Below are 12733 nucleotides of genomic sequence, written 5' to 3' on the forward strand. Positions count from 1 at the left end.
CCTTTCATTCAGAGAGCCAGCACAAGCCCTGTCGCCACTTAAGTCCCCCAAATCAGATGACAAGTGCACCTGGTCAGCACCAGCCTATGCACCAGAGCGGGTTTCCACCAAATGCATCCGATGAAGTGAGCTGTAGCTCACGAAAGCTTATGCTCTAATAAATTTGTTAGTCTCTAAGGTGCCACAAGTACTCCTTTTCTTTTTGCGAATACAGACTAACACGGCTGCTACTCTGAAACAGAGCGGGGAATGTCACCCTCAGAGCTCAAGGTGATGGGGAATCAGAGCACAGCCAGTCCACAACTGTGGACACCCCAAAGGGTAAGGCTAGGGATCATAGTGGAGTCACCCTGGTTCCTTCTCTTTTTGTGTAGACTGGCACCGTGGGGGTGGTACATGTTGCACCCCTTCAAAAAATGACTCTGATTTATTCCAAGATGCCATGTCTATCTAAGGGGGGAAATCAAAAAAGGGTCAGGTGTATTACTGGAGAAACAGCATGGGATCATGTCACTAAAGACCAAGGGCCTGCTTCTCCACTCTCACTGGAGTGCAAGGAGAATGGAGGCCCTGGACATCAATGCACAGGCATAAGGGGCAGGAGGCCTGGTGGACAGCAAGGCCTCCAGATGTGCATAGCCTCTTCATGAGAGGGATAGGGAAGCCTGTTGTGTGCCCCTGCATTCCACACCTGCACACCAGCCAGGTGCTATCTGGCTTTGAGGGGTGGCCCCAGGGAAGAGTGGCGCATCAACACAGGTAATACAGCCTGGGAGTCCGTGACCATTTCCAGGCAGTCTGTGTTGGGCAGGTGGTGCTGGTGAGATGATGTGTCCCACTTACCAGCTCTGTCCCAGCCTTCTTGTTCCCTGTCTCCTCTCCCCACAGTGATGCTTGCCCCACAGAAAGCCCTCCATAGAGTCCCAAGAAATAGGGATGGTGCCACAGAGGACCCTGAACCTTCTTCCATGTAGGAGGATTGTAATTCACTCCAGGAGAATTCCTTTGTGGGTAGGTCTGGGAGACATCATCTGAGCGTGTCAAGGTTCCTTCCCCACTCTGAACTCTAGGGTACAGATGTGGGGACCTGCATGAAAACCTCCTAAGCTTACTTTTACCAGCTTAGGTTAAAACTTCTCCAAGGTACAAACTATTTTATCTTTTGCCCTTTGACTTTCGCTGCCACCACCAAATGTCTAACCGGTATTATTATTAGAAAAGAGTCCGTTTGGAAACATCTTTCCCCCAAAAAATCCTCCCAAACATTACACCCCCCTTTCCTGGAGAAGGCTTGATAAAAATCCTCACCAATTTGCATAGGTGACCACAGACCCAAACCCTTGGATCTTAAGAACAATGAAAAAGCATTCAGTTTCTTAAAAGAAGAATTTTAATAGAAGAAAAAGTAAAAAGAATCACTCCTGTAAAATCAGGATGGTAAATACCTTACAGGGTAATTAGATTCAAAACACAGAGAATCCCTCTAGGCAAAACCTTAAGTTACAAAAAGACACAAAAACAGGAATATCCATTCCATTCAGCACAGCTTATATTTCTCAGCCATTTAAAAAAATCAGAATCTAATGCATATCTAGCTAGATTACTTACTAAGTTCTAAGACTCCATTCCTCTTCTGTCCCCGGCAAAAGCATCACACAGACAGAGAGAGAGAGGCTTTGTTTCTCCCTCCCCACAGCTTTTGAAAGTATCTTGTCTCCTTATTGGTTATTTTGGTCAGGTGCCAGCGAGGTTATCCTAGCTTCTTAATCCTTTACAGGTGAAAGGGTTTTTCCTCTGGCCAGGAGGGATTTTAAAGGTGTTTACCCTTCCCTTTATATTTATGGCAGGGCGTAACTCAGGTTACCAGTAAAATGGGTTTGGTGCAGGGGGTAGAGTGGGTTGACCGAAGGGGAGGCACTCACCCCACCCCTAGCTGTAAAGGGGAGCTGTAGAGGAACACTGTTAGCCCAAGCCAGGAAGAGGAGAGGGAGCTCCCCATACCTTTTAGTGGAGGAGGGGGAGCTGTGCTTTTCTGGTCCCCCTTACTTGACCTTTTGGTTTGGCAATTCTGAGACTATTTCTTGTTTGTGCACATGAGAAAACCCCAATGATATCTGCTTAGGCAGAGCCGAGCACTGGACAGGTAGAGGAGCTGAGGTGCAATGGCAGGTCTGAGCGCAGGTCGGGATTCTCTGCCTACCTCCAATCAGTGCTACCCCTTAGTCACTTTTAGCAGTTGAGTGACTCCCCTTCAGGCACATGCAGTGAATGCTGCCAACTGCTGAACTGTCCTAAGTTTATTTAGCGGGAAAGTAACCTGCTAGGACTGCTGGAAACAGATTTGTGTCATACATCCATCTGACACACCAAACAAATAACTTAGCACTGAAATCTCCATGCTTAATTTTTTTCCCCTTCAGCAGCCAGAGCATATAAGAAAATGATGCTGCCAGAAGGTTTACAGAAATAAAATATTAAATGTGCTGAACCCTGTTTTCTGTTAACATCAAGAGAGCAGCATAAATTGGTGGCCTAGTAGAGATGGCTCTTTAACCAAAGGCCATACATAACAGTAGAGGGAACCTTATGGATACTTTAAAGGTGTTGCTTAAAACAGCGGCTTGCCTAATCCAATGACCCTTTTGATATAATGCATCCCATACAGTGTTCTAAGATTTGCTTATCGCCTCATGTTGGCCTGCAGCAACATCCCCTGGGCCCCCCTCCCCTGAGCCAGGCAGCTTCATGGCAGAATAAAACTTATGCAAACAGAGATCTACAAAAAAACAGAATTAATAAAATATGCCCTGCCCATGCATTATGAAACACATCTGCCTGCAGAGTGAAATGCCAGCTTTAATTTTTACTAGGGCTTGGGGGAACTGGATGGGAGGGAAATAAATGCATTGGTGAGCAGCAGCTTCCAAATGTTTGCAGAGGTCCAGAGACAGCAAGGAAAAATGTGAGTATCTGAGTCTGAGGGAAAGTTTGCAGGTAAGAACAAGGTTTGTGTAAGTGGATGCTGGTTTGTGAGCATAAGGCTGATTCTGAGTGCAGCGGAGAGCCAAGCTGAACGTCCCATAATCCTCTAGCTCAAGGGATGGAGGAATTGCTATAGCAGGGCTTCATCTAATCCAATATCCTCTCTCTACCAAGTGCATACAGGAAACCCCATAGTGGGCAATCATGGAATAACTTGCTTATGAAGGAAGTTTTTTACTTCACTCACAGCTAGTATGATCTCCAGTGGAAGGGTTTATATCACTTGTAATTTTTTTTCTTTGCAGTTTAAAAGTGGATACTCTTATTATTCATATATCAACATTTTTTTCCATGAAACCTGCTCTTAACTTTAATAAGATCACGTGGCAGAGAGTTCCACAGGTCAACCATCCATTGTATAAATTAAGTATGTCCTGCTACCAGTTTATATTTGCTGCCTTTTACTTTCAATGAATCAGCTCAAGAGGAAAAAATACCTGTAGCACAAAGCCTAGAAAGTTACTCTGGATATATTACACATTGTACTATGTAGCAAGGCCAGTTCAAACACCTCTGAAGGTATGTCCACACTAGAGCTGGAATATGGAGTGTACCTGCTGTGACTGAATGCACCCCTGTATTCACACCCTAAACACAATGCTCTGTGAGGTATCATTTGAAAACTAATAACTTGCTGGTCAAAATATCATGGTAAAATATGTGTAGCAAAATTATATGTAAAGTTATGAATTCCCTCTGAATGATGTTTGTGGCACATGTTCAAACCCACATAGTGCCGATTAGGCAGAACTGGACAAATAGGCCTATCTTAAACAAAAGAATCTGCATTTATCTCAATTTAAATATAAGTAGTAAACAAGGTCCTTGAGACAGCAAGAGGGAGATGAGGCAAATCCGCATTTTAGCAAACAGCATGGGACCTTTTTCACCACCATACTCCTTGTCTCTGACCTTACAGCAAGAATGAACTTTAACTAGGTGTAACCCTCAGGAAAATGCATTTCAAAGGGTGACTGAACTTAAAAGTGAGGGGTAAAAACATCCCATGTTCTCTCTCCCTATCAATCTCCTTCTTTTCCTCCTAAGAAGATGAAAGAAACAGCCGATGGACTTTGGGAGCAGATCCTGACCTGAAACTGGGTCAGCAATGTTACTGGGAACCATTTTTGACTGTAATGCCTTATACTTGGTGTCACGCTCTGTATCTTGGGGGAACACCCTGCACCCCCATGTTCATCCTTATAAAATGATTGTGTGGTATCCAGTGCAAAGTTTGTCATGCCGGGTGTCTTCGGCAGGCTCATGATGCACTGAGCATTGTTATTATAGTAATGTTAAAGGTTGCAATTTCATGTCTATAGTTATGAGGCTGAAAATGTGTCCTCATGGCTTAAAACAAACTCAGGCAAAACTCTCCAGGAGCAGAGGGGCAGTTCGCACCTCATCAGGGCATGTATGGGACAAACCCAGCCCAGCCTCACAGGAACAAAGGACACTGACCTAAGCAGCAACAAAGGATCTGTTGGACTCTTGAGTGAGTCACCCCCTTTCCCTTGGTCAGTTTGGGACGATGATGAGGTAATGCTCACCTGACCCTGAAGGGGGGGGAGGTAAAGCCAAAAGGGAAGAAAGAACATGATAAAAGGGAGAGATGTTTGCCATGCTCTTCCTCTCTCTCTTCCACCTCCATCTACAGACACCACCACCAAGCGACTGAAGTGCTGATCAACAGGGTGAGCCTGGGTGAAGGGCAACCAGCCAGCCTGTGGTGAGAAGCATCTGAGTTTGTAAGGGCACTGAAAGTGTTAAGATCAGCTTAGAACACATTTTGCTTTTATTTCATTTGACCAAATCCGATTTGTTGTACTTTGATTTATAATCATTTAAAATCTATCTTTTGTAGTAAATAAATTTGTTTGTTTATTCTACTTGAAGCAGTGTGTTTGTTTTGAAATGTGTCAGAGACTCCCCTTGGGATAACAAGCCTGGTACATATCAATTTCTTTGTTAAATTGATGAACTCATATAAGCTTGCAGTGTCCAGCGGGCATAACTGGACCCTGCAAGATGGAGGTTCCTAGGGTTGTGTCTGGGACTGGAGATATTGGCTAGTGTCATTCGGTTGCACAATCCAAGCAGCGGCTGGCCAAAAGTGCTCACTCATGTAATTGGGAGCAGCTTACATGCCAGAGGCTGTGCGTGTACAGCCCAGGAGTGGAGGTTCTCACAGCAGAGCAGGATAAGGTTGGTTCCCAGAGTCGAGGATTAGAGTGACCCAGCAGATCACCGGTCCAGATAACACCAGGAGAACGTCACACTTGGACTCATTTAAAATCTCTCTGTTTGTAGTTAAATAAACTCGTTTTATTCTTCAGTCAAAAGTAATTCAGAGTTGTGAACTATTTGGGTAACTCCATTTGAGGTAGCAGACTGTTTTATGTTGATCTCCTTAGAGATACAATGGATCTGATATATCTGGATTATCCAGGAGAGGGGAAATCCAGCACTGTGAGTGTGTTGGGGTCACCCTGCAAGTAATAACCAAAGCTGGTGGAAGCCAGAGTTTGGCTGGTATTTGCCAACAGGCTGTTGGGCTCAGAGCGGCTGGACCAGGGCTATGGCTATACACAGACACTCAGGGGGTGACCTGAGTGCTGTTTGTGAGGAGCCCAAATTCGGAGCTACAGGAGCAAAACATTGTGAGGTACCCCAGGTTGCAGGGCAGGAGTGACACAGGAGTGGTCTGTATTGTACCCCTGACTGTCATACCTGTCCTAGCTCTGGTTGAGCTAACACACTAAAAAATAAAATGTAGCCACAGTGGTGCAAGTAGCAGAAGTGGCTAGCTGCCCTGAGTATGATCTCATCTGAAACCCTGGGTACATACTCAAGAGGCTAGCCTCTCCCACTGTTCACACCACCACACCTACACTTCTGTTTTTAGCACATGAGCCTAGGTATGTTCCTCGAGCTGGAATTGCCACCTTCCCGCTCTAGTGTGCACATGCCCCGAAGGCTCCTACACAATGTGATGTTCCTCTGTGTAATCATTTGGCCTCCCTACTCTTCACTTATGAAAAGGTGAATTATTTATTACAGATAGTTGGTGAAAAGAAATAGGAAAAAATCAGAAATGGAAAGCTTTCTAAACAAATCACGTATGGGAGTGGGCATCGACAGAAGTCAGAAATCGTTTCTGTTTTAGCCAAATACAGGATGGTTCCAGGAGGAAATATTCCACCTGACAAAAAGTGCAAGGAACAAGCCTCTTTTCCCTACTTTTCAAAGCCAGTCACCAAAATCACAATGATGAATGTTTAACAGAACTTTCCTGCTATAATTATCTGAGCAGCATTTTGTTAATTCTGGTTACTTTCAATGTGGATTAATCGCTATTTTACATCAGCCTCAGTTTCTATTCGTTTAGGATTTACATCTGAAATGATAATATGAGCACTTGTCTTGAATAAAACATTTGTTAACCTAGACAAGTTCATTATGTTCTTGAAGGTGAACTGACAGATTAAAGAAGCCTGGAAGTTCCTGATATGCTTTACAATTGGAAGGATATTAATTGAGAGTTAAGAAAAAATAACGTCACATGTTTAAGATATTTCAACTTCAAATGGATTGTTATCTTTCCTTGTTATTTCCTGTGAACAGTTACACTTCTGTTCTAACTGCAAATTAGCACCTAACCTAACCCACTTCAAAGCCTAATGAGATGCCATTTTACATTATTAATAGTGCAAACCACTGATGTTTCATGGAGGTGATGGAATAAACCCCACCATGTTGCTCTTTCACCTAATTAAACTTGACTGTGTGGGATTTAACACGTGATATTAGAGTGTGTGCTTAGAGTGAACCTAATACTTATAACATGGACATGATAATTATAGTGCTCCAGTGTTTGAGTGGTGAAGATCAGATGTGGAAGGGGGAGAGGAGATATGTCCCTCATTCATTTGGTATAAATCATTCTTCTGTTGCTAAATCAGTTAGATTCAGAGAAGTGGTTGATTTACCACAAAGAAAGACAACTTACCCATGAAAAAGTGGCAGCCTTTACACTGACTTCAAAAGGCATTGGATCAAGTCCATGGAGCATGACTCTGTTCTCATACCCACTCTGGAGCAACTCCATTGACAGAGATGGAGGTACTATGGTATAAGTGAAAGCAAAATCAGACCCAAAGAATATGCATGATTATCTGCTAGAGAATGAACAAAAGTGTACAAATAGTTATGAGATAGTGCTTATTTATCACCCATGATAAGGAGCATGCAGCGGAGCCCGAAGCCTTTTCCACCTTGGACTTAGTCTACAGATTCTTTAACGTGCCCTCTCCTAAGGGAAGGTGCTGATCTGGCTCTGTGAAATAAGACCGGCAGAGCAGTAAAGTCAGGCTCTCACCCAACCCCAATCCAAACACTCTCCCTTTGAACATGAGGAGATTCCGATCCAGTGGCTCAGGCCCATTTCTAGCAACTCACCTGTGCTCTACATGATCCTGAAATCTATTTCTGAGAACATGTTCAGCAACATGGCTATACTATGGGTGCTTTTTCTACATTATACTCTGTGAAGTGGTGCTGCAGTCTTTGGGCCAAATTCTCCTCTACCACACTGGTGCAAATCTAGTAACTCCTGCTGGTCAATCAAAAAATAATTGTTTAACGAATGAAATACATTTTAGCCACTGTCTCCTGTTTCCCTGTCTAGTGACAAACTATACTGATTGCTCCAAACACTGCAGCTATGGGACAAAGCCTTGTGTGCACTGGGTATTTGCCTTGATTTCAGCTGTTGGTGTAGTCAGTGCAGTGTAGCTGCATTTATGCAAAATGCTAGCCTAGACGGAGTATGCCCATGCACTTTACTCGGGATTCATTGCATTGGGGACTTTGCACTGGTGCAGCCACAGTGGTGACGGGGCACTGGTGGCTGCAATTGGGACAAATCCCCTCTGTAGACAAGGCCTGAGAGTTTATGAATTGCCCCGGGACTCTTAGGTGTAAAAGGTGCTGTGGGAATGCACATTACTAATTATAATTGCTAATATGTTTTGGAGACCTTGGGCCAGATTCTTAGATGAAGTCACTGAAGTCAATGGAGCTAAACAGATTTACAGCTGCTAAGGTTCTGGCTGTGTATGTGAATTTTGCGGCTGTCAGAGAAACTCAGGATTTGATGATGCGGTGAAATCCATGTGCTTTTAGTACAGAGTATAAAACACTTCCCTTTTTTCTTTCAGGTAAGGACTGGCACTGGCTGTAAAGGAGCGAATAACTTGCACATCCTAGGATGGACAGAAAAGGAAGGCGACAGTTGCCTTTATATATAAAACTTGAGAGTTCATCATGTAGTGAGCCAAAGTAAAAAATGCAAAGCCACATTAATATGGCTCGATACCTCCTATTCTCTGCCTGTGGCACATAACCGTCTGTGGGCTGTAATACTTTGTCTCATTTCAATTGTTGGGTTTAGGACATGGGTACTCAGTGGTGTTGATGGCCTGTGATATGCAGGAGGTCAGACTAGAGGATCCACTGATCCCTTCTGGCCTTAAACCCTACGCCTCTGTATTGTGCTGCTCTGGTCTATGCTCTTGGCCTTTTCTTGAGAAGATTACATTGGTCGATAGAATGCTGTCAGTTGTTCTCACAGTTCTGTGGTCTGTTTCAGTTGTACACATTACCATTATGTCTGTGATGATCAGTAGAACAAAGTGGGTGGTGTTGCTAGGACTCACTTGGAGGGAATGATGGGAAGCCTTGGAAAAGCCCGTCTGTGATTTACTGCCCAGCTGGTAGTTGGGTTCATTGTGTGTCTTCACCTGGCACATTGCCGGCTGTACCCAAGACTGGAAGTGGGAGCCCTGTGGCATGCAGGCTGTAGTTCTACCATGTGAAGCCAAGAGAAGCATCCCCTGGCTGTGCAGAGAAGAAGTAGGCTAAAATCGGTCTCAGCTGGAAGATATTCTCTGTATATGTTAATGCCCGATGCAAAATTCCAGCCATAAACAGCATGCTGCCCTCCTGCGAAAGGGTAAAACATGAGCCCAAAACTTGATCAGGAGGAGGCAGTGACCATGCGACTGAGCACAGGGGTACTGACTGCAAGTGGAGTGTATCCAGAGGGTTCTCTGAGGCTATCCCCACAGAACATTTAACCCCTTCATGCCCAAGCCAGGAGTGGTTAATAAAATGCTCCATTTCTGAACATTTTGGTGAGAATCCACCGTACGCACACCACTTTCACCAGCCTCTTTGATGGAGGCTCTGCCAGGGTGCCACACTCAGCCTCACCACCCCTGCTAACCTCAGTGGTGTCCCTCTGACTTCATTGTCAAAGTTCGCTGGGAAATATAGCCCTGGCATTCCACCCAGTTCTGTGTAAAACACACATCAACACCAACAAACACATCCTAACCTTTAAGAAAAGGAGTACTTGTGGCACCTTAGAGACTAACAAATTTATTAGAGCATAAGCTTTCGTGAGCTACAGCTCACTTCATCGGATGCATTTGGTGGAAAAAACAGAGGGGAGATTGATATACACACACAGAGAACATGAAACAATGGGTTTATCATACACACTGTAAGGAGAGTGATCACTTAAGATAAGCCATCACCAGCAGCAGGGGGGGGAAAGGAGGAAAACCTTTCATGGTGACAAGCAAGGTAGGCTATTTCCAGCAGTTAACAAGAATATCTGAGGAACAGTGGGGGGTGGGGTGGGGGGGAGAAATAACATGGGGAAATAGTTTTACTTTGTGTAATGACTCATCCATTCCCAGTCTCTATTCAAGCCTAAATTAATTGTATCCAGTTTGCAAATTAATTCCAATTCAGCAGTCTCTTGTTGGAGTCTGTTTTTGAAGCTTTTTTGTTGAAGGATAGCCACTCTTAGGTCTGTAATCGAGTGACCGGAGAGATTGAAGTGTTCTCCAACTGGTTTTTGAATGTTATAATTCTTGACATCTGATTTGTGTCCATTCATTCTTTTACGTAGAGACTGTCCAGTTTGACCAATGTACATGGCAGAGGGGCATTGCTGGCACATGATGACATATATCACATTGGTAAATGCGCAGGTGAACGAGCCTCTAATAGTGTGGCTGATGTGATTAGGCCCTATGATGGTGTCCCCTGAATAGATATGTGGACAGAGTTGGCAACGGGCTTTGTTGCAAGGATAGGTTCCTGGGTTAGTGGTTCTGTTGTGTGGTGTGTGGTTGCTGGTGAGTATTTGCTTCAGATTGGGGGGCTGTCTGTAAGCAAGGACTGGCCTGTCTCCCAAGATCTGTGAGAGTGATGGGTCGTCCTTCAGGATAGGTTGTAGATCCTTGATGATGCGTTGGAGAGGTTTTAGTTGGGGGCTGAAGGATGGGTACCCGCATGGCCCCACAGTATGCCAACATTTTTATGGCTGACTTAGAACAACGCTTCCTCAGCTCTCGTCCCCTAATGCCCCTACTCTACTTGCGCTACATTGATGACATCTTCATCATCTGGACCCATGGAAAAGAAGCCCTTGAGGAATTCTGTTGCTGCTAGCAGGCTGGCTTACAGGACAACTGAAACAGTTGCTGGTAAAAAGCACTTTATTTCCCTTCCCACAGCCATATATATACAGCACTTGTTTATTCCTTTTCTGTTGTTTATCACCCAATGTTCTCATCATTCTTATCTTTGGGTTCCATTATCTTGTGGTGGTAAAGACTTTCAGGTGCTGCTTATATCATTAGTCCTCAGTTCAGCCAAAGTTTTCTGGCCTTGTCCTTCAACTTGTTACCTGCAGCCCGGCCTCTTGTTCTGTTCTTTTCCATTACTTGGTACACATTTCTAAAACATCTGATACTCAGCATTTCCCACATCTCCCCCTTTTTGTTTAAAAGCAGCTTGAATCATCCGTGACATTCCCCAACGCATACATTGAACTATATATGGACCACCCAAACAAATTATACCAATACAGATACCAATTAATAAAAGGGTATGCAATAACGATGTTATCCAAACAGGCCATCTTGTTCTATTTTGCAAGTACTTCATGAACAGAGTGAGAATGATCTGACAAATTAAAGCAACACATACCCTCAAAATCTTCACATCCGTGTCCATGTGCTAATAACAAAAAATCAATTGCAGCACAATTTTGTAAAACTGCATGGCAAATGCTATCTACATCGGTTAATAACGCAATTAATATTTCAAAAATTAGATTACACTGTTTAATATTCCAACACACTAATTTCTCTAAATTAAAAGCATTTTCCATAATAGCAACATTAAAAGCAAAAAACGCCTCTCAATGGTTCACCAAAAGTTCATTAAAAGTTCACCGCGCTCCCAACTATCCCACAAACACTCTCAACTTGCTCACAAATACACCATGTTCTCACATCTCGTCCCTTATTATTACATGACACACGAACCACCGGCTACTTGCATAGTTCCATCCAATTTTCATTCATCAGCAGGGGCAACCCAACAGGAGCGGAGCGATGCATTTCACAGAACATATTGAACAAGGAGGGGAGACATTGCAAACAGCAACATAGGCAAATAAGGCCAATACATACAAAAACTATAATTCCAAATAATTGCCGAAGCCACCCCAAAGAAGGCAACCACCCTGTAAGCCAATCCCCAAATCCCGCAAACCCGGTATCTTGACGGATGTGCTCAGTGAGAGAAGTCAATTCATCCAGGCGCTCCTCAATGGATCGGCTATTATCCGTAAGATTAAAACATCACATATGTTTAAAAGATTCACATCCCATATGATGCTTAAGCAATAGAAAATCAATCGCAGCTCGATTATCTAAAATGGCATCTCTTAATTCCTGTTGTTCCATACTTAAAAGAGCAATTGCCTGTGATGTAGCATTAAGCGCTTTAACAGCAAAACAAGCTAATGCATTCAAGGTTTGTACCGTATAATACGTTGAAAAGCCAGGAATGCCTGCAACAGCATTCAGCAAAGCCAAATATTCTGAGTGACTATATAAGGTAACATCGGCGGAACACGTATTTTGCAGGGCCGTGCTTCGCCGATTTCGCTGCTGATTCTTTCCAGGCAACAAAAGGGTCATTCGGCTAAGACGGCATAAGGTATTATGACTTAGATTAGCAGGAATATAACTAAAGGTTCGTGCGCCGCAGGTAAAAAACCAACCAGACGGCAAAATAATATGTCCATAATTAAAAGAAACATTAACCGCATTAGTACAATTCAAAAAGGGGGCACTTACGGTTTGGCAGCCCATGGGTTCTTTTGCATGTGTGCAATTAACCACTCGCGCACACGTTACATTATCTGCCCCGGCTGGGTACGGGGTATGTAAAGACAGGGCCCCAGGGGGCAAGGAGTAATTGGCGGGGCCCCAATTTGCCATATTCGAATACTGGGAAGACAAATTGGCATAAGCTGCAAGCATGGTGTGACTGCCAATTTCTTCGGGATGATGACATATGGGCACAAGACAAGTGCCCAGTAGTTCCCCGGCTGCCACAGAATCAGACAAACAAAACAAACAAAACAAAACAAACAAAAGTGTGTGACATTGGCTATCAATGCTAGATGTTCCCATAGGTTATACGTCATTCGCACGCGTAGGGGTACAAGGAGTCCCCCCTGTAACCCAAGCAATAACACTATAACAATATCGATAACCCACATCCTCATTCTGGAAATAAACAGGATATGGCCACAAGCACA

Source organism: Dermochelys coriacea, chromosome 13 (assembly GCF_009764565.3).
Source record: "Dermochelys coriacea isolate rDerCor1 chromosome 13, rDerCor1.pri.v4, whole genome shotgun sequence".
Classification (NCBI taxonomy): Eukaryota; Metazoa; Chordata; order Testudines; family Dermochelyidae; genus Dermochelys; species Dermochelys coriacea.